General features: G+C 30.9%; 1 protein-coding gene across 2 annotated transcripts in view; it reads left to right on the top strand.

Moving 5' to 3' along the window:
* LOC127698331 (BTB/POZ domain-containing protein 7-like) overlaps positions 1 to 23,713 on the top strand; it is a 55,954-nt gene that overhangs the window by 2,301 nt on the left and 29,940 nt on the right. For both annotated transcript variants that reach the window (XM_052201738.1, XM_052201737.1), the window contains exon 2: positions 14,094 to 14,127. The gene's annotated coding sequence lies outside the window, so the exon portion shown is untranslated. The remainder of the gene's footprint in view (positions 1 to 14,093; positions 14,128 to 23,713) is intronic.

Here is a 23,713-nt window from a genome sequence, read left to right as displayed (position 1 = left end):
GTTTTCCGACAATAACTCAAGAATGCTTTCACCAACTTGCAAGAAATTTTGATGAATTGTTTATATCTATTGACATGAGCTCCCTTTGGAATTTTTATAAATTTTAGATTTTACGTTTCCGGGTTACAGGGTTTTATTCATAAAAAAAGGGTGATTTTCCAGTTTTCGGACAATAACTAAAAAATGCTTTCAGCAGTTCTCATGAAACTTTAGTGAATTGTTTATATCTGTTGATGTAAGCTCCCTTTAGAATTTTATAAATTTTAGATTTTACATTTCTGAGTTCAATGGAGTTGTGGGGTTTTATTCATTAAAAAAGGGGGGATTTTCCAGTTTTTGGGCAATAACTCAAAAATGCTTTCAGCAGTTCTCATGAAACTTTGGTGAATTATTTATATCTGTTGATGTAAGCTCCCTTTAGAATTTTATAAATTTTAGATTTTACATTTCTGAGTTATGGGGTTTTATTCATTAAAAAAGGGGGGATTTTCTAATTTTTGGACAATAACTCAAAAATGCTTTCAGCAGTTCTCATGAAACTCTGGTGAATTATTTATAGCTATTGTTGTAATCTCCTTATTGATTTTCATCAATTTCAAATATGACATTGAGTAGAAATTTAACTTTATTTGTTTATAGTCAGACAACAGATTTACTAAGTATTAAGCAACAGCACAGTGTATTGCACAACAGCAAGAAATCTTTAATTGAATATAAATTCAATTCATATAATCAATTTCAAGTTCTTTGACTACATTTATTCAGAAACCTTTAATATGTCAAATATTTAATTACAATCCAAATTCAGACCAGTATCAAGCTTGAATATTGTGTCCATTTTTGCCCCAACTGTTCAGGGTTGGACCTCTGCGGGCGTATCCAGCTGCGCTCAGCAAAGCAGTTTATTGTGAAGTATGTTTTCTCAATGTAACATAAATAGAATTGTTCTTGTAATTGTTTTAGTCTTCAGAAGGAACAGAAAAAGTTAAAATTGATAAGTCAAAGCATGAATTTATAATTGTAATCCCATATATATTTAACCATCTTCCATTAAAACTATGATTGTCTTCAGATAAAATTTCAGATATCACTTAAGTAATTTTAGAAGTAGAAATTTAAACACTTATAAGTGATAACATTTTCTTGATTTTTTTCTCTAATGAAGAATGATAATTTTAATTTTAAAATTGAAGTCATTTACACATCTGACTGCTCAACAGATAAATATTAATGAATATCACTACATTTAGGTAACCCAATTAGCTTGACCACTATCATGACTATCCTATCATTTATGACCCCCAACAAATGGCCACTATTTGATGGTGATCATACTAGTTGGTGGACACTTATCACAGGTTGTCTAGTGCTTTCCATGTGATTTCCGAACAAGGGATGAATATTCTTTTATTTTTATTTCTGCCAATCAACCAGCATTACCACCAATAGTTAAAAATAGAACTTAAGGGTAAAATGCAAGTAGTTGTCTATTATTTTGAAAGCCATTATACATGTGCAGGTAACGTGATGTATGGATGCAAGACAACTCAAACTTAAGACAACTCGGACTGTCTACAAAAAAGACAACTCAGACATTCTGCAATGCAAACTCAGAAAAAGTATAAATGGAGAGTTTTGATGCCCTTTTTGACTATATAAATGATTAAATGAGTGTCTACTCTGTAAAAGACAATTCATACTATCTATGAAGAGAAGGTGGATTGTCTATTTAGACCATTCAAGATCACAAGATAGACTGAGGACAATTTCGAGCTTGACTTTTTGTGTAGACATGCATCTGCCTATTGTTGAAGATTGTATGATGCTCCCTAGATTTATTTTTTTTTTCTGTTGTTTGAAAGCTGTATATAAGTTCTTAACGGGTCAACTTGGTCTGAGTTGTCTCTGGGCTGAGTTGTCTCATATTCACATGTACATGATGTTGATAGAGAAAACATGACAAGAAAACAATGCTCAGAATGTAAAGTTCTATCTCAGTCCTTCCTTTCTTTTTCCACCAAAAATTAACAGACTACTTATAAGAGTTATTTGCCATTTTTACTCAATTTTTGTGTTTTTATACGACCGCAAAAAAATTTTGTGGTCGTATATTGGTATGACGTTGGCGTCGTCCGAAGACACATTGGTTTTCGCACTCTAACTTTAGTTTAAGTGAATGGATCTTTTTGAAATTTGACCATAAGGTTAAATACCACAAAAGGAAGGTTGGGATTGATTTAGGGGGTTATGGTACCAACAGTTAAGGAATTAGGGGCCGAAAAGGGGCCAAAAATAAGCATTTTCTAGTTTCCAGACAATAACTGTGGAATGGTGTATGGATCTTTCTGAAATTATACTACAAGTTTCCATACCACAAAGGGATGGTTAGGATTTGCTTTGGGGGGTTATGGCTCAAACCGTTTAGGAATTAGGGGCAAAAAAGGGGGAAAAACAAGGTTGTCCTGGTTAATGGACAAATACTTTAGTACAAAACAATTTAAAGCAGTGTAAGGGAGATAAATCAAATACATCATTGAAATTATCTCCCTTACACTGCTTTTAAATTATGTATAAAGTAATGGTTAATGAACAATAAAGATAATTTAAAACAGTGTAAGGGAGGTAATCCAAATACAACGTTTTGGTTACTTCCCTTACACTGCTTTTAAATTATGTTTAAAGAAATGCATATTTATAAAGGTAGACCAGTAAAAATATCTGCAAATGTTGCATCTTTTTTTTTTACAAAAAAATCCTTATGAAAGATTTGACACTATATTTTTAATTCTATTATAATATAGATTAAGTTAGCACTATGGTAAATTTAAATGGGTAATTATGGTTGCCAACTCCATTGGAAATTTGAATTGAAATTATGACCATATCTTGAGGGAAAGAATTTTTTGGGGGAAAAAAAGGGGGGGGGGGGATAAAAAGAAATTGTGGGGGGTCAATTTTTTCTCATTTCAGATTTCAGAAATTAAAAAGAACTATTCTTCAAATATTATTTTTTTTTCAAATTTCAAATATTGAAAAATTTCAAGAAGTAATCTTTAATTGCACAGTATGGGTCATTAGATTTGTAAAATCTTTGATCACATTTATTTATTTGTTATGCCGAATCTAACAGTGTATTTAGATTTTTAATTTTGGGTCCAGTTTTCAAATTGGTCTACATTAAAGTCCAAAGGGTCCAAAATTAAACTTTGTTTGATTTTAGCAAAAATTGAATATATGAGGTTCTTTGATATGCTGAATCTAAACATGTATTTAGATTTTTGATTTTTGGCCCAGTTTTCAAGTTGGTCCAAATTGGGGTCCAAAATTAAACTTTGTTTGATTTCAACAAAAATTGAATATATGGGGTTCTTTGATATGCTGAATCTAACCATGTATTTAGATTTTTTATTTGTGGACCCCACTATCAAATTGGTTCATATTGAGGTCAAAAGGGTCCAAAATTAAACTTTGTTTGATTTCATCTAAAATTGAATTATTGGGGTTCTTTGATATACCGTATCTAACCGTGTATTTAGATTTTTAATTTTGGGTCTTGTTTTTTAAATTGGTCTACATTAAGGTCCAAAGGGTCCAAAACAAGGGTCCGGAAATGATCATATTTGCCAGTCATGTCCTAAGATGAAACTATTTGTCCTAAACGAGTAATTAGGATTTAGGACAAATTTTATTTTTTTACAGAAGTAATTTCGGTCATTTCATTGACTCAATGTTTGAAATCGGATTTCGTAATCGCCATTTTGCACTTGTGATCACTTGTTTTTGTTTATAATCCCTTTCCTGTAATAAAACTGCCACTAGATAGTTTGATAATCCTGAGGGCCCTCCTAATATCTATACCAATGCCTCCAGGAAACATTGGCTAATGATCACTAATCACTTTTTACCTGTGGTTTTAATTCACACCTGACAGTGATCACAAGCTCAGAATAATATCTTTAAAACATTAAAGTTCCCTGACATGTGTATTCATTATTTATTTACTTTTCATCAAAGACAGTCATCAATTCTGATTTAAAAATTAAATCTAAATTTACGTAGAAAAAAGTATTTTTTCATGAGTAACACATGTGCTTTATTTACTATGGAATACGCATGCGTGAAATTGTCTTCAGCAAATTTAATATTTAATCGTAAAATGCAAATTGATTTCATGCTAAATTAAACGAGTGCAACTATTATCTGTTATATTCAAACACCTTTAAAGGTAATAAAATAAAAAAGCCGGTGTTTTCCTGTTAATTTGATAAACAAAACAAATCCCGGAAATGAATCCGGAATTATTCGTACTTTAAAATATCGCAAACTTCCGGTTTTAACTTTTGTCAAATTGAAAGAAACGTTAGCAATGTCTGAGAAATTAACCATTTTGAGTCATTAAAATCATTTCAATTTTAGACTGTTGCCTTCCCTAAACTGTCCTTCATGGTAATGATAAGACATTTACGTAGTAAATGCGATGAAACAGCAATACAAGTTCGTCATGTTCGTTGATGCTATGAATATAGTCAAGTTGATATCGGCAATTTGAAAAGGGGCACCAACTTTTCAAACATCTCAAAATGACCGAAATTGTCTGGAAAAATTTCCGGATCCTTGGTCCAAAATTAAACTTAGTTTGATTTTAACAAAAATTGAATTCTTGGGGTTCTTTGATATGCTGATTCTAAACATGTGTTTAGATTTTTGATTATGGGCCCAGTTTTCAAGTTGGTCCAAGATAGGGTCCAGTATTTAAACTTTGTTTGATTTCAACAAAAATTGAATATATGGGGTTCTTTGATATGCTGAATCTAAACATGTATTTAGATTTTTGATAATGGGCCCAGTTTTCAAGTTGGTCCAAATTGGGGTCCAAAATTAAACTTTGTTTGATTTCAACAAAAATTGAATATATGAGGTTCTTTGATATGCTGAATCTAACCATGTATTTAGATTTATTATTTGTGGGCCCCGCTATCAAATTGGTTCATATTAAGGTCAAAAGGGTCCTAAATTAAAATTTGTTTGATTTCATCAAAAATTGAATTATTGGGGTTCTTTGATATTCCAAATGTAACCGTGTATTTAGATTTTTAATTTTAAGTCCCGTTTTTTAAATTGGTCTACATTAAGGTCCAAAGGGTCCAAAATTAAACTTAGTTTGATTTTAGCAAAAATTGAATATATGAGGTTCTTTGATATGCTGAATCAAAACATGTATTTAGATTTTTGATTTTTGGCCCAGTTTTCAAGTTGGTCCAAATTGGGGTCCAAAATTAAACTTTGTTTGATTTCAACAAAAATTGAACAAATGGGGTTCTTTGATATGCTGAATCTAACCATGTATTTAGATTTTTTATTTGTGGGCCCCACTATCAAATTGGTTCATATTGAGGTCAAAAGGGTCCAAAATTAAACTTTGTTTGATTTCATCAAAAAATGAATTATTGGGGTTCTTTGATATTCCAAATCTAACCGTGTATTTAGATTTCTAATTTTAAGTCCCGTTTTTATACGACCGCAAAAAAATTTTGTGGTCGTATATTGGTATGACGTTGGCGTCGTCGTCCGGCGTCGTCGTCCGAATACATATTGGTTTTCGCACTCTAACTTTAGTTTAAGTGAATGGATCTTTTTGAAATTTGACCATAAGGTTAAATACCACAAAAGGAAGGTTGGGATTGATTTTGGGGGTTATGGTACCAACAGTTAAGGAATTAGGGGCCAAAAATGAGCATTTTCTAGTTTCCAGACAATAACTGTGGAACGGTGTATGGATCTCTCTGAAATTATACTACAAGTTTCCATACCACAAAGGGATGGTTAGGATTTGCTTTGGGGGGTTATGGCTCAAACCGTTTAGGAATTAGAGGCAAAAAAGGGGGAAAAACATGGTTGTCCTGGTTAATGGACAAATACTTTAGTACAAAACATAATTTTAAGCAGTGTAAGGGAGATAAATCAAATACATCATTGAAATTATCTCCCTTACACTGCTTTTAAATTATGTATAAAGTAATGGTTAATGAACAATAAAGATAATCTAAAACAGTGTAAGGGAGGTAATCCAAATACAACGTTTTGGTTACTTCCCTTACACTGCTTTTAAATTATGTTTAAAGAAATGCATATTTATAAAGGAAGACCAGTAAAAATATCTGCAAATGTTTTCATCTTTTTTTTTTACAAAAAAATCCATATGAAAGATTTGACACTATATTTTTATTAATTCTATTATAAAATAGATTAAGTTAGCACTATGGTAAATTTAAATGGGTAATTATGGTTGCCAACTCCATTGGAAATTTGAATTGAGATTATGACCATATCTTGAGGGAAAGAATTTTTTTGGGGGAAAAAGGGGGGGGGGGATAAAAAGAAATTGTGGGGGGCCAATTTTTTCTCATTTCAGATTTCAGAAATTAAAAAGAATTATTCTTCAAATATTATTTTTTTTTCAAATTTCAAATATTGAAAAATTTCAAGAAGTAATCTTTAATTGCACAGTATGGCGCATTAGATTTGTAAAATCTTTGATCACATTTATTTATTTGTTATGCCGAATCTAACAGTGTATTTAGATTTTTAATTTTGGGTCCAGTTTTCAAATTGGTCTACATTAATGTCCAAAGGGTCCAAAATTAAACTTTGTTTGATTTTAGCAAAAATTGAATATATGAGGTTCTTTGATATGCTGAATCTAAACATGTATTTAGATTTTTGATTTTTGGCCCAGTTTTCAAGTTGGTCCAAATTGGGGTCCAAAATTAAACTTTGTTTGATTTCAACAAAAATTGAATATATGGGGTTCTTTGATATGCTGAATCTAACCATGTATTTAGATTTTTTATTTGTGGACCCCGTTATCTAATTGGTTCATATTGAGGTCAAAAGGGTCCAAAATTAAACTTTGTTTGATTTCATCTAAAATTGAATTATTGGGGTTCTTTGATATTCCAAATCTAACCGTGTATTTAAGTTTTTAATTTTGGGTCCTGTTTTTTAATTTGGTCTACATTGAGGTCCAAAGGGTCCAAAATTAAACTTAGTTTGATTTTGACAAAAATTGAATTCTTGGGGTTCTTTGATTTGCTGAATCTAAACATGTATTTAGATTTTTGATTATGGGCCCAGTTTTCAAGTTGGTCCAAATTGGGGTCCAAAATTAAACTTTGTTTGATTTCAACAAAAATTGAATATATGAGGTTCTTTGATATGCTGAATCTAACCATGTATTTAGATTTTTTATTTGTAGGCCCCGCTATCAAATTGGTTCATATTGAGGTCAAAAGGGTCCAAAATTAAACTTTGTTTGATTTCATCGAAAATTGAATTATTGGGGTTCTTTGATATGCCAAATCTAACCGTGTTTTTAGATTTTTAATTTGGGTCCCGTTTTTTAAATTGGTCTACATTAAGGTCCAAAGGGTCCAAAATTAAACTTAGTTTGATTTTAGCAAAAATTGAATTCTTGGGGTTCTTTGATATGCTGAATCTAAACATGTGTTTAGATTTTTGATTATGGGCCCAGTTTTCAAGTTTGTCCAAGTTAGGGTCCAAAATTAAACTTTGTTTGATTTTAACAAAAATTGAATATATGGGGTTCTTTGATATGCTGAATCTAACCATGTATTTTGATTTTGGACATTGGACCATAATAGGTAAATTAAAAAAATTCAAGTTCTTAGACCACATTCTTTCTGTGTCAGAAACCTATGCTGTGTCAAATATTTAATAACAATCCAAATTCAGAGCTGTATCAAGCTAGAATGTTGTGTCCATACTTGCCCCAACTGTTCAGGGTTCGACCTCTGCGGTCGTATCAAGCTGCGCCCCAGCGAAGCATTTTATTTAAATTGGTCTACATTAAGGTCAAAAGGGTCCAAAATTAAACTTAGTTTGATTTTAGCAAAAATTGAATTCTTGGGGTTCTTTGATATGCTGAATCTAAACATGTGTTTAGATTTTTGATTATAGGCCCAGTTTTCAAGTTTGTCCAAGTTGGGGTCCAAAATTAAACTTTGTTTGATTTTAACAAAAATTGAATATATGGGGTTCTTTGATATGCTGAATCTAACCATGTATTTTGATTTTGGACATTGGACCATAATAGGTAAATTAAAAAAATTCAAGTTCTTAGACCACATTCTTTCTGTGTCAGAAACCTATGCTGTGTCAAATATTTAATAACAATCCAAATTCAGAGCTGTATCAAGCTTGAATGTTGTGTCCATACTTACCCCAACTGTTCAGGGTTCGACCTCTGTGGTCGTATCAAGCTGCGCCCCAGCGAAGCATTTTATTGGCCATTATTTTGAAAGTATAATAGATGGAAAGAAACTATTAAAAGTAAAAATGATAAGCAAATCAAAATTTATCCAACATGTCGGACGACAATTGTCAAGTGACTCCATCATTTGTCCATGCAGAATTTTGACTGCCTACTTGAAAACTATTGAGAGCAGAACTGTGAGCAGTAAAAATGATAAGCAAGATAAAATTTCAAATAAGTCAAATACATATATGTAACCCAAATTGTTCGTCTGATTTGACTGCCCATAAAATCCTTATTCAGCAATGTTTAACTCTACTTTGTGAAAATTGAAATGATTAACCACTATTCATTTCTTACACATGAAGCAGGTAATTATATATATAAGACTTAACATTATCCTTATTTTCCTTTCAGAATCCATTTATAATTATTAAACTTTCACAAATGTATTTGATTTTTATGATTTTCTCCCTTTTTTTATGGAAATGCAAATTGGGTTAAGGTCATTAGGTAAAGAGCATAAAACTAAAAGCAAAAGTCTTTACTATTTTTACAAAATGGATCTACGTATTTACTGTTATAAAGGGTAAGACTTTTCAAAATTTCAATTTATTTTGAAAGGAAAACTTATCTACTCTTCAGTGCTTACCTTGTGTTCATGTGTCATCAAAAAGCTAGATGAAGGAATGATTACAAACATTTCTGCATAAGGACTTACAATATGACCATTTTGAAAACCCTGGTTTGCATATTGCTTTCAACTTTTATTCCCTCTGCTTTGAAGGATGGGGTACTATATACTGGTTTATGTCTGTTTGTCCCATGAAATTTTTGTCAAACTTCTTTTAGGATCTACAATTCAGAAATTTGGTAGCAAGCTTCATGTGAGCATGCTATAACCAGTGATGTGTTTTCACATTCATTGCTTATGAACTTCCTGTTTACTGAACACTTAAGATATATTCTTAAACATACAATTTAGATAGATGTAATGACCATGTATGGTATTTTGTTTCATGTGAGCATGCTTTACTGTGTGATGCATTTTCAGATTTTCATTACTCAACCACTCAATTCAATTCAAAGATTTATTTAAAGTCGATATTCAATAAACTACATAAACACAAGCTCTAGTGAGCTTTTCAAATCAACTGAATAACAACATATATACACACATACATAAGTCATGAAAACAACACAATTTTAAACATACAGTGCATAGTAAGATACCATAGATGACATATAAAAGTTAAAAAGCATAGCATGCAAATTAAAGTATATCTTAAAACATAGCACAATATAAAATGATAAGCACAGCAGATACTAGCAACTAAAAAAGCTAAAAAAATCAAATAGTCACACATAAAATAAAAAAGCACAGGTATAACAACACTATATGCATGCACTGCACTGGCATGAGCTGTTATTTGGATCCCATGTTTGTACCAATTTTTTGAATAGGTTATAAGATGTTTCCATTCGACAATGGTTAGGCAGCTCATTCCAGATTTGTGCAGCATTATAGCGAAACAATCTTAAACCATACCTGGTAGTTCTGACTCTCGTGAATACTGCTGTTTTCTGTGATCTTAAATCATACTTCTGAATTTTGATATCTATTAATTCATGAAGATAGCTTGGACTTTTTTTGTGAATTATTTTGAAAGTTTTTGTTGCAATAGTTTTTATTAACCGGATTTTCGAAGGAAAAATCGGTTATTGATTTGGGGATGTATGGCGGGCGGCTGCCGAACAGTGTCCGTTCATTAACGTGAAAATGCTTTGACGAAATTTTAGATATGTTGTTTCCTGTGACTAAAGGAAGGTCAAGTTCAATTTTCATGATTGTAGCTTTTCTCGTTGTTGAGTTATAGCCCTTTCTCAAGAATTCTATTTTTGATGAATTATTCCATTTCTGTACAAAGGGAAATAACTAATTTTTTAAAAGATTTTTAAAAGACATTGTATTAATGATAAATGACATTTTGGATTTTTTTTTCTTTTCTTTGGTAAATTGTTTGAAGAATTTTGTGGTAGGTTTGTTTGTTATTCTGTATAAACTAATTTTCTGAATGCTATATATATAATTTTTTTTTAGGAAGTGAACTCCTTTAATTAGATAATAATCTATTTTTATTAAAGGATATATTTCATTACATTACATTGTGAAGATAAAGTTGTTGACATTGATAGATAAGTTGCAGATCTGTATTAGTTTGTGACAAATGAAAGAAAAAATATTTGGAACTATTAATTATATTTGATTATAATTTGAAAATAGATATACATTGTGTAACATCATATCTAATTTTAGAGAACTATGTTTTCTTTATTAGTTAAACCATATTTCTGTTCAAAGGGAAATGACTCAAACTCATTCCATGAACCAGTAATGATAAATTAGTATATGGATTCTGTTCAATTAATTTTAATCGTTAGTTGTCAAAATTTCTTTATAACTATTTTCTTAAGTCATGTGTGTAATGAAGGTAGATGTCACAGTTGTTATGTGGTATTTTATTTTTGTTGTGTGTGTTAATGCTTAATTTTTACATGATTCTGTTTGGGGTTCATTTTTGCAAATATCTTTTTCATTATTAATTAGATAATAATCTATTTTAAATATTCAATCACAATCCAAATTCAGAGCTGTTTTAAGCTTAAATGTTGTGTCCATACTTGCTCAACTGTTCAGGGTTCGACCTCTGCAGGAAAATCCAGTTTGCTGTCACTCGACAGCCTCTTGTTCTTATTTTTAAAGAAGGTAATTTTGAATTTTCTAGCAGATTTTCGTATGAACTTTCATAATCTTCATAGATGAATCTAAGAGCTCTTTCTTGAATTTTTTCCATTTTAAAGGAATTTTTTTCACTAGAGTAGTGCCAAATTACTGGACAATAGATAAAATTCGAAAGAATGAATGAGTAGTATGCTGTTAACCTACCTAGCCTGTTTAAATATTTACCCATTCGTTTTAGAATATTTAATTGTCTTGATGCCTTTTTACATATTTCAGATATATGATTGTTAAAGTTTAAGTCTGAAGCTATAGTTATTCCCAGAAGTTTAACATTTTCTTCACAAGAAATTTTGTTTCCATTTAAATTGAATGTCAAAATATGTTTATTTGTTTTTTTCCAATGGCTATAGCCTGGAATTTGTTTTGGATTAGCCTTCATTAAATTTATCGAAAACCAGTTTATTAGATTTAAACTATCAGTTTCTAAACTTTCAACAACTTTATCTATATCATAATCTCTATATGATACAGTGTTATCATCAGCACAATTATAAATGGTGTTATTTTGTACAAAATGAAATATGTCATTTATGAAGACATTGAAAAGAACTGGCATTCATACCACATCTTCTTATATCTATGGACTAAGAATTGACCCTTGTGGTACACCTTTAAACATACAATCCCATTCGCTGTAAGAACTTCCAACTTTGATACGTTGTTTTCTGTTTTCTAAATAACTTTGTAATAATTTTAGAGAATTTTTTGACAGACCATATGATTCCAATTTTAGTAAAAGTAAATTGTGCGGTAAACAATCAAATGCTTTAGATAGATCCATCAGAATTACGGCAATAAATTTGTTGTCGTCCAGAGCATTTTTCCAGTCTTCTATTATTTTAATAAGTGCTGTTTGGCAACCAAAACCTGACCTAAATGTGGAAAGAAGAGGATGAAAATGTTTATTTAAAAATTCCATTAATTGATCATGTATAGCTCTTTCATAAATTTTGGAAATACATGGTAACACACTTACAGGTCTATAGTTTTCTTAATCTAGAGAGTTATTCTTTTTAAAAAGTGGGGATACCTAAGCAGCTTTAAAATTATCTGGAAAAATTGAACTTTCAATTGATGAATTAACTAAAATTTTAATAGGATATGATATTACTGGTTGTGCCATTTTTATAATTTTTGGTGAAATATTGTCATATCAAGTAGCTTTTCTTATATTTAATCTATTTATTTGTTTACTCACAAACTCTTCTGTTGCAGGTTTAAAATTCAACTCATTATAATCAGTTTTATTTTCTTCAATTTTTATTAGACTTGGGTGATTTCTTTTTTAATGTTTTTGCCTCCTATATCTTTAGCTATTTTTATGAAAAATTTATTGAAAATTTCTGATACCTCTTTAGGATCACTGAGAATTTTATCATTTTCATATAAAATTATGTTATTGTTTGATTTAATGCTTATATTAGATAAAAATGCTTTAATAGTGGAATAAAATGTTGTTGATTTTGGACCACCAGCAGTTCTTTCATAAAAATATTTTTTAATTGAGCTCTTTTAATATGACTGCAAAAAAAATTTTGGGATCGTATGATGTCGTCGTCGTCCGAAGACACATTGGTTTCCGGACAATTACTTTAGTTTAAGTGAATGGATCTCTATGAAATTTTTTAAGAAGGTTCAATACCACAAAAGGAAGGTTGGGATTGATTTTGGGGATGATGGTCCCAACCGTTTAGGAATTAGGGGCCCAAAAGGGGCAAAAAACAAGCATTCAGGATAATAACTTGTGTATAAGTATTTCGATTTCTCTGAAATTGTACGACAATGTTTAATACCTCAAGTAGAAGGTTGGGATTTATTTTAGGGGTTATGGGGCCAACAGTTTAGGAATAAAGGGCCAAAAACAAGCATTTTTCTAGTTTCCAGACAATAACTTGTGTTTAAGTGTATGGATCTCTCTGAAATTGTACTACAAGGTTCCATACTACAAAGGAAAGGCTGGGATCGAGTTTTGAGGTTATTGCACCAAGGGGGGTTTCAAAAAGTTGGGGGGGGGGGGGGGGATTTTTTTCCCCCAATTTTTTTTGGGATTCATATTTTTTTTCAAAATTTTTCAAATTTTGAATTTTTGAAAAGTTTCAAGAAGAAATCTTCAATTGCACAGTATTGCGCAATAGATTTGTAAGATCTTTGACCACATTTATTTTGTGTCAGAAATCTATATTATGTCAAAAATTTGATCACAATCCAAATTCAGACAGTATTAAGCTTGAATATTGTGTCCAAATTTGTACCAACTGTTCAGGGTTCGACCACTGCGGTCGTATCAGGCTGCGCTCAGCGAAGCATTTTATTAATTTTTGTAACAATATTTCTCTGTCTTCTGTACAACTCCCAATTAACTGAATTCTTATATATTTTAACACATAGTTGCAATGTGTGAAATTTTAGTTGCATTTTTCTTGGAAACTACAAATGAGAGTGTTCTTAAATTTATGATCCAGTGTAATGTGAGCATGCTGTACCCTGTAATGCATTTTCACATCTATTGCTCATCCACTTTCTGTTAACCAAATACTTGAAAAGGGGGGTTTAATTTGAAACCAATAGCTCAGAGTTCAACTTGTTTTATTACATATCTAAGGACCAGAATGAATATACATTGTAGCTATCTTATACTAATACTGATAAGTACTGTTGACATACAAAGAGCATTGTTTTTAAGCAGTGAAAGATAACCATGATAACAATTTGTTTTTATTGTAAACCTGTGACAACATGGATCATGTGTAGCAAATAAAGCCATATGACTGGAATATTACCAATCAGTGAACATCTCAGTTTCAAAGCTTAGACAACCCATCACTTTTGAATCTTGTTTAGATAAATTTTGAATGAAATTTGATTACCATATGGTTTTAGTCATAAATATCATAAAAAAAATAGCATAAATATCATCCAGATAGCTACTGATGACTTGTCCAATTACCAACATCCAGCATTGATTGTACATGATTTACTCATAGAGGATTTGCTTTATCTTTTTCTTTTTAATTTCAGACTGCTAGAGAGAGATGTTATCAAGACATTAAAGGTTGGTATATTGCAATGTATAATATATTGATGAGCAATTATTTCTAATTAAAAGTATTATTACAGAAGATTTATAGATCCATTTTAATTGTCTTAAATTCTAGAAATATAGCTACACGTCAAGCATGTAGTCAGTGGATTTTTTTGTTTACTCAGTCAGATGCAAAACATTGATACTGCTTATATATATATATATATATATATATTAATTTAGACTTGTATATATATATATATATATATATTTTCAATTTAGACTTGTATGTATATATATATATATATATATATATCATTTAAATCATATACAATTCTTAATGCAAAGAACTGTAGCTAGATAGAGAAACAAGTGCAATCAAGACAAATTGGTGAATGAGCTTGGTCTTTCTTTTACCATGTTTACAGTTTAATAATCCCCTTGAGAAGATTAACAAAAGGAAAATGCCATCAAACAGGATTGTGATCATTTACATTTTGTATTCATGTGAGAAAGTAAAAATTTCAGAAATTCCATGCAGTAAATGATTTCTGTATGATTTTTACATCGCGATGACCTTGAGGTCATTCCGATGTATGTAATGCTATCGCCTAGATTTCCATTATGTAAATTAGTTTTGGGTTTGTAACCGATCTATAAACATGATAAATATGTGCACATAAACTAGTGCAAAATAACATTCCTTATCGTTTGATATAAATACATCTCTTTAATGAATACTGATAAAAATATTTTTGTTTACAACATAAATTAATAATATGAAAATGTTTTGTAGTTAGATATATATATATATAAGTAAAAAATCATTGATAATATCAATGCACACGTACCGAAAAATTGTGATCAAGCATGCGGAAGAATATCTCAAAGAACCTTTTGCGACAATACCGGCAAGGACCGGTAACTCTGTAATTGTTTTTGCGGGAAAATATGAATGCCTGCGTACTCGTATCCAATCTTTAAGAAAAATCGAATTTTTACAGAAAAGTGTCCACCATGCACTTGCATTGCACTATTATTAGAATAGTAGAACAGAATGATATACAAATGGATGGAAATCATATATACATGTAACTGTTATTTTAATATGATATATAACAACAAATCAGTGTATACTGATTTGTATCACTACAATATAATAGTTATTACGGTGAAGTTGAATTTCCTGTCATTTATTCATCATCCCCGCACGAACTTGTCTCAGAAAAAAAAATATCTCTGTACATTAACCTCAGATTCAGGTAAAGAGATATGTGATTTTTTTCTGAGACAAGTGCTTTTGACCATCCACAAGAACTTGTGGTCATCCGATGTTCAGTACTTCAGTACTTTGATTGTCAAAGTTACAAAACAAGTATCTGCTATCGAACATGGCTGGCTCCTTGATTACTAAAGAGAGGCAAAAGATGCCAAAGTTGACATTCAAACTCATTTGTCGAAAATAAACACAACGACATGGCTGAAAAAGAAAAAGACCAACAGCAGTGCGCAAAACACAACATAGAAAACTAAAGACTGAGCAACACGAACCACATCAAAACCTGGGGGTGATATCAGGTTGAAAATAAAAAAAAGAAAAAGCTATTTAAACTTTTCATAGATATTGATTGGATATGTATTGGGTTTAGAATTGTATAATGAGTATCTATATATTACGTATACGCTTTATTTTTTTGTCATTCGTCTCCTTATATGTTATGACCAGTTTTTGTTGAGCCTGCAACATTTATGTCGCAAAAGCGAGACACGATCCTAAATTCCGTTGTTGGCGGCATCAACATTTAGGTTCATTCTGTGGTTAAAGCTTTTTTAGACATCAATAATTTTGTTAAACCGTCATGGAATTTTAGGAAATTGTGACAGAAGTTTGTTTATGACCAAAATACAGTATGCAAAGCAAAATTTTTAAAATGTTTATTTTTCATTTTTCTGTATTTTACTGATTATTGGACTTAGTTTTTTTTACAGTTAACAGGTTAACAAGTAAATCCAGTCTGAGGATAAAGTTTTTCAGTCATGAATAACTTTGTCAAACCTTTATAGAATTTTAGAAATTTTGGACAGACGCTTAGTTATAACCTAAATACAGTATTCAGAGCAAAAGTTTTAAAATACTTATTTTCATTTTCCGCTGATAAATGGGCTCACTTTTTAAGTTAACATTACATTTTTATACGACCGCAAAAAAATTTTGTGGTCGTATATTGGTATGACGTTGGCGTCGTCGTCGTCCGGCGTCGCCGTCCGAAGACACATTGGTTTTCGCACTCTAACTTTAGTTTAAGTGAATGGATCTTTTAGAAATTTGACCATAAGGTTAAATACCACAAAAGGAAGGTTGGGATTGATTTTGGGGGTTATGGTACCAACAGTTAAGGAATAAGGGGCCAAAAAGGGGCCAAAAATAAGCATTTTCTAGTTTCCAGACAATAACTGTGGAACGGTGTATGGATCTCTCTGAAATTATACTACAAGTTTCCATACCACAAAGGGATGGTTAGGATTTGCTTTGGGGGGTTATGGCTCAAACCGTTTAGGAATTAGGGGGAAAAACAAGGTTGTCCTGGTTAATGGACAAATACTTTAGTACAAAACATAATTTAAAGCAGTGTAAGGGAGATAAATCAAATACATCATTGAAATTATCTCCCTTACACTGCTTTTAAATTATGTATAAAGTAATGGTTAATGAACAATAAAGATAATTTAAAACAGTGTAAGGGGGGTAATCCAAATACAACGTTTTGGTTACTTCCCTTACACTGCTTTTAAATTATGTTTAAAGAAATGCATATTTATAAAGGAAGACCAGTAAAAATATCTGCAAATGTTGCATCTTTTTTTTTTACCAAAAAATCCATATGAAAGATTTGACACTATATTTTCAATTCTATTATAAAATAGATTAAGTTAGCACGATGGTAAATTTAAATGGGTAATTATGGTTGCCAACTCCATTGGAAATTTGAATTGAGATTATGACCATATCTTGAGGGAAAGAATTTTTTGGGGGAAAAAAGAGGGGGGGGGGGGGGGTAAAAAGAAATTGTGGGGGGTCCATTTTTTCTCATTTCAGATTTCAGAAATTAAAAAGAATTATTCTTCAAATATTATTTTTTTTTCAAATTTCAAATATTGAAAAATTTCAAGAAGTAATCTTTAATTGCACAGTATGGCGCATTAGATTTGTAAAATCTTTGATCACATTTATTTATTTGTTATGCCGAATCTAACAGTGTATTTAGATTTTTAATTTTGGGTCCAGTTTTCAAATTGGTCTACATTAAGGTCCAAAGGGTCCAAAATTTAACTTTGTTTGATTTTAGCAAAAATTGAATATATGAGGTTCTTTGATATGCTGAATCTAAACATGTATTTAGATTTTTGATTTTTGGCCCAGTTTTCAAGTAGGTCCAAATTGGGGTCCAAAATTAAACTTTGTTTGATTTCAACAAAAATTGAATATATGGGGTTCTTTGATATGCTGAATCTAACCATGTATTTAGATTTTTTATTTGTGGACCCCGTTATCAAATTGGTTCATATTGAGTTCAAAAGGGTCCAAAATTAAACTTTGTTTGATTTCATCTAAAATTGAATTATTGGGTTTCTTTGATATTCCAAATCTAACCGTGTATTTAGATTTTTAATTTTGGGTCCTGTTTTTTAAATTGCTCTACATTAAGGTCCAAAGGGTCCAAAATTAAACTTAGTTTGATTTTAACAAAAATTGAATTCTTGGGGTTCTTTGATATGCTGAATCTAAACATGTGTTTAGATTTTTGATTATGGGCCCAGTTTTCAAGTTGGTCCAAGATAGGGTCCAGTATTTAAACTTTGTTTGATTTCAACAAAAATTGAATATATGGGGTTCTTTGATATGCTGAATCTAAACATGTATTTAGATTTTTGATTATGGGCCCAGTTTTCAAGTTGGTCCAAATTGGGGTCCAAAATTAAACTTTGTTTGATTTCAACAAAAATTGAATATATGAGGTTCTTTGATATGCTGAATCTAAACATGTATTTAGATTTTTTATTTGTAGGCCCCGCTATCAAATTGGTTCATATTGAGGTCAAAAGGGTCCAAAATTAAACTATGTTTGATTTCATCAAAAATTGAATTATTGGGGATCTTTGATATTCCAAATCTAACCGTGTATTTAGATTTTTAATTTTGGGTCCTGTTTTTTAAATTGCTCTACATTAAGGTCCAAAGGGTCCAAAATTAAACTTAGTTTGATTTTAACAAAAATTGAATTCTTGGGGTTCTTTGATATGCTGAATCTAAACATGTGTTTAGATTTTTGATTATGGGCCCAGTTTTCAAGTTGGTCCAAGATAGGGTCCAGTATTTAAACTTTCTTTGATTTCAACAAAAATTGAATATATGGGGTTCTTTGATATGCTGAATCTAAACATGTATTTAGATTTTTGATTATGGGCCCAGTTTTCAAGTTGGTCCAAATTGGGGTCCAAAATTAAACTTTGTTTGATTTCAACAAAAATTGAATATATGAGGTTCTTTGATATGCTGAATCTAAACATGTATTTAGATTTTTTATTTGTAGGCCCCGCTATCAAATTGGTTCATATTGAGGTCAAAAGGGTCCAAAATTAAACTATGTTTGATTTCATCAAAAATTGAATTATTGGGTTTCTTTGATATGCCAAATCTAACCGCGTTTTTAGATTTTTAATTTGGGTCCCGTTTTTTAAATTGGTCTTCATTGAGGTCCAAAGGGTCCAAAATTAAACTTAGTTTGATTTTAACAAAAATTGAATTCTTGGGGTTCTTTGATATGCTGAATCTAAACATGTGTTTAGATTTTTGATTATGGGCCCAGTTTTCAAGTTGGTCCAAGTTGGGGTCCAAAATAAAACTTTTTTTGATTTTAACATAAATTGAATATATGGGGTTCTTTGATATGCTGAATCTAACCATGAATTTAGATTTTTTATTTGTGGGCCCCGCTATCAAATTGGTTCATATTGAGGTCAAAAGGGTCCAAAATTAAACTTTGTTTGATTTCATCAAAAATTGAATTATTGGGGTTCTTTGATATTCCAAATCTAACCGTGTATTTAGATTTTTAATTTTAAGTCCCGTTTTTTAAATTGGTCTACATTAAGGTCCAAAGGGTCCAAAATTAAACTTAGTTAGATTTTAGCAAAAATTGAATTCTTGGGGTTCTTTGATATGCTGAATCTAAACATGTGTTTAGATTTTTGATTATGGGCCCAGTTTTCAAGTTTGTCCAAGTTGGGGGTCCAAAATTAAACTTTGTTTGATTTTAACAAAAATTGAATATATGGGGTTCTTTGATATGCTGAATCTAACCATGTATTTTGATTTTGGACATTGGACCATAATAGGTAAATTAAAAAAATTCAAGTTCTTAGACCACATTCTTTCTGTGTCAGAAACCTATGCTGTGTCAAATATTTAATAACAATCCAAATTCAGAGCTGTATCAAGCTTGAATGTTGTGTCCATACTTGCCCCAACTGTTCAGGGTTCGACCTCTGCGGTCGTATCAAGCTGCGCCCCAGCGAAGCATTTTATTACACTTGACATCAGTAAGGCTAAAAAAAAAATATGTGAGTTTACTGTCACATGCTGAAAAAAAATATTCTTTTTCAGTTGTAGTTTCTTGACACAATTAGCTACATACAGAGAAACAGAAAATACTGTAATGGTGCACATGCTTGTCTATCAGCTAGTTTTCTTCAATGGAGGCCGCCATTGTTGTTTTTATACGGAAAAGGCAGGAATTTCTGGAATTTCAGAAAATTGCCAATAAAAAGAGTTAGGGTTGCAGCGATAAAATGAGGGTTGGTCAGGAACACACATATTTTTTTTTTTGCCTAATCACAGGCGAGAAACAGGGTTCTACGAAACCCCTTACGAATTTTTACCCATTTTTGTGATTATGGCAAAACTATATCTATAATAGAGAGAAGCTTAAAAGAATAAATTATCAGCAATACAAGTTCAACAAAAAAGAGGTTTTTGTCATGAATTGTAATATAATCTTCAATGTTGGAGAACGGCCATTGTAAGATGCATTTACATGTAGATAAAGGGGAGCAACACAGGTTCTTAAGACCCTCTAGTTGTAATCTTTGACATTAGCTTTTGATGTTTGGGCACATTGTTACCACACTTTTTTTCACCACAATATGTATTTGTAATGTCATCACAAGTGCATGAAGGAAACACTGAAATATAATTACATATTGTCAGTGATTACACCAATCATGTTTATGTTTTGATAAGATTGATTTACCAATAGTAATGATCAGTAGTGCCACATTTGTATAGTTATTATGCAAATATTTCACAAGATACACATAAAGCAAGTGTTTAATGTGTTTGTTCAGTGGCGAAATGTTTGTTAAAAGCAATCTGACATTGTCTGAAGCATAGAATTTTTGTAATTTCATGATGAGTTCATTCTTAGAGGAATGTCAGTCGCAACTTAAACTGAGTCAGTATATTTTTTGGACAAAAACTGAATATTTAATCAGTACATCATCTGTTTTATAAATATATGGAGTTGGATAAAATCAGCTTATTTTATTTTTATTAAATGTTTTTTCTACATGATCTAAAGTGGGTTTCCTTCTATATAAATACAATGTGTTTTTATATGAAAAAAGATATGTGTATAGATAAAAATATATACTGGATTACAAATATAGAAACAGTATAATTTTGGCTCATTCTAAAGTAAAAAAATATTCTTCTGAAGTTTAAAATGTAAAAGTATTATGTTTCTAGTTTAATTATGTGATTTGTTCACAAGTCAGTATTAACTTGAGATGTGAAAGATAAATGCCAGGGAGTTACATTACAAGTTTAAAAAGTAAGATCCTGTTTCCTTTGATTAAAGAATTTGACTTGTTAAGGGGAATAATCAGTGTATTAAAGATAACATAGTGTTTAATAGATGGAATACCTAGGCTGGAGATAGCAGACAATACAAGGATATCTTTATTACCTCAAATCTTTATTTGCTTGCAACTACATAATTGTAGCAAACTATGATTTAGATTTTCAAAGTATTCAAGTTTTTCCAAAATTTGTCTAATGAAATAAATACCAAGGCAACCACATTATTTATCTAAACAAATTTGTCCCAATGCAAAAATGATGCATTCAAAAGAAACAGATCAGTTATTTTCATTATATTATTGTTCTCAGTTATGAAATATGTCAACAAAATTTCAATTTTATTTTAAGAAAGTTTCTAATGTTATAAATATACCTACCGGTATGCATATTCTGTAAGCCTTATGGCGGAAGCGTAGGGTATATGTATAAAAATAAGGAGAAGTGGTACGATTGCCAATGAGACAACTATCCACTAAAATCCAAATGAAGTGGATGTAAGCAATTATAGACACCCGTACAGCCTTCAATAATGAGAAAAAACATACTGCATACTCGGCTATAAAAGGCCTTGTCAGGAAATATATGAAACATTTCAATTGAGAAAACTAATGGCCTAATTTATAACAAAACAATTTACAAAAAAAAATAAATTTAACAGACACGAGACAACCACTGAACTACAGGCTCCTGACTTGGGACAGGCACATTGAAGAATGTGGCGGGTTAAACATGTTTGAAGGCACTAACCTCTATACATCTAAAAAAAACAAAGACCAGATGTGGCAGGGAATTTATAGATCCCTTACAACAAAAAAGACACAAAGTACAGATCTTAGAGTACTCACAGTTACTGACAGCTAGTTCAAAGCCAATAACAGTTAATAAAAAGAAATCATATCTAAAACTAAAATATCAATCAGTACACATCCAACATTCAATGGATTTTGCTTAAATAAGTCATTAGTAGTCAGAGAAAAACATGATATTTGTGCAACAATTGTGCTTGTTCTAGATCTTCAAGTTATAACATTCAGGTCCATTGTGTTTTAAAGCATCTCATTAACTGATTATCTCCCATTTGACTAAAGTTACTTCCCATGGTTTGTCAGGTATTATAAAGAGCAGACATGCTGATAGTTGACATTTATTAAATTATGCAAATATTAAAACTTTTTGCATTTCACAAAAACATGTTTATCTATGAAAAGGGGGATTTCGATTGTTTGTTTTCTACTGACCAGAATGGGAGGTAAATCTTACAAATAGTCCAAAACCTCGTGTAGATGATTCTGTATAATGTTGCTGTCACAATGATACATAATGATTTGTGAATTAAAAAAAAACTAACGACATTATTTTTGCAGTTTATACAATAGGAACTGAAAAGTGTTGAAAGATAATTGCTTTTCACTGTCACAGCATAAGTAACTAAGTAACATCCCTACCAGATAAGACATATTATGAATGAATTTTTAATACAGTATACATGTTGTTATCATTCATCTGAATAGTAGGCTACATATAATATTCTTATGGTTAAGTATTTAATCCATGCATCAAAGAAATTATGGAATTCTTAAGTTAATAAGAGTTTGTATTATTGTTGTCTGAGTTCAGTGACATAGGCCAGTGAAATTAACAGTTTGGTATATTTGAAATAAAGACGCAGGATTTAAAGCATGCACTTACTGAAAATGACAAGATATTGGATAAGTTTTAACAAATCTCACATATATTTAGAACAATAGCCAGAAGTTACTATATGATTGAAGGTCATGACAAAATAAACACATAAGACCATATTTAGACCAAGTAAATTTTTATTTACATGTAAGATTATCTGATGATTTATTTTTTTACTAGATTACAAAGGATTTTTTTGTTTTGCCATGTTACTGCATAAAATGTCCTTTTTATTATACGTTTAAAAATGAATAAGAACAACATGTGATGTTAAAAGTAAAATATGATTCATGAAAAGTTCCCTCTCCCCTCTTTTCATCCAAATACCAGAGGTTCCAAAGTTTTTTGGACCTAAGTGGTCTTTTTGTCCAGGAATTGTTCAAGCATCACTGGACCAGTCGGTGTTTTAGCAGTCTTTTGCATTATGAGTATTACAAAATTCTTACATCTACCCTGGTCACTTGGTCCAGTAATTGATGACATTTAACTGGACCAAACCATTTATTACTGGACACATGTCTGACTGACCTTTGCAATTGGAATAACTGAAATACATAATTCATAATTATTGCAAGAAACTGCAGACATTTCTGTATTTAATGAAACAAATAATTTCATTCAATTTGGACAAGAAAAATCTTCGGTAGAAAAAATATGTTTTTACAGATAGATAAATTTTATTTCCAATAGAGGACCCATTATGGGCATAATCAGTACAGTGATTTTTATACGACCCCAAAAATTTTGCGGTCGTATATTGGTATGACGTTGTCGTCGTCGTCCGAAGACACATTGGTTTTCGCACTCTAACTTTAGTTTAAGTAAATGGATCTCTATGAAATTTTACCATAAGGTTCAATACCATAAAAGGAAGGTTGGGATTGATTTTGGGGGTTATGGTACCAACAGTTAAGGAATTAGGGGCCAAAAAGGGGCCAAAAATAAGCATTTTTGTAACTTCCAGACATAACTTGTGTGTTAGTGTATGGATCTCTCTGACATTGTACCACAAGG

This window comes from Mytilus californianus, unplaced genomic scaffold (assembly GCF_021869535.1).
Source record: "Mytilus californianus isolate M0D057914Y unplaced genomic scaffold, xbMytCali1.0.p SCAF_4, whole genome shotgun sequence".
In the NCBI taxonomy this organism is placed as follows: domain Eukaryota; kingdom Metazoa; phylum Mollusca; class Bivalvia; order Mytilida; family Mytilidae; genus Mytilus; species Mytilus californianus.
Note: the sequence above shows the minus strand (reverse complement) of the source record. Positions and strands in the feature narration are given on the sequence as shown.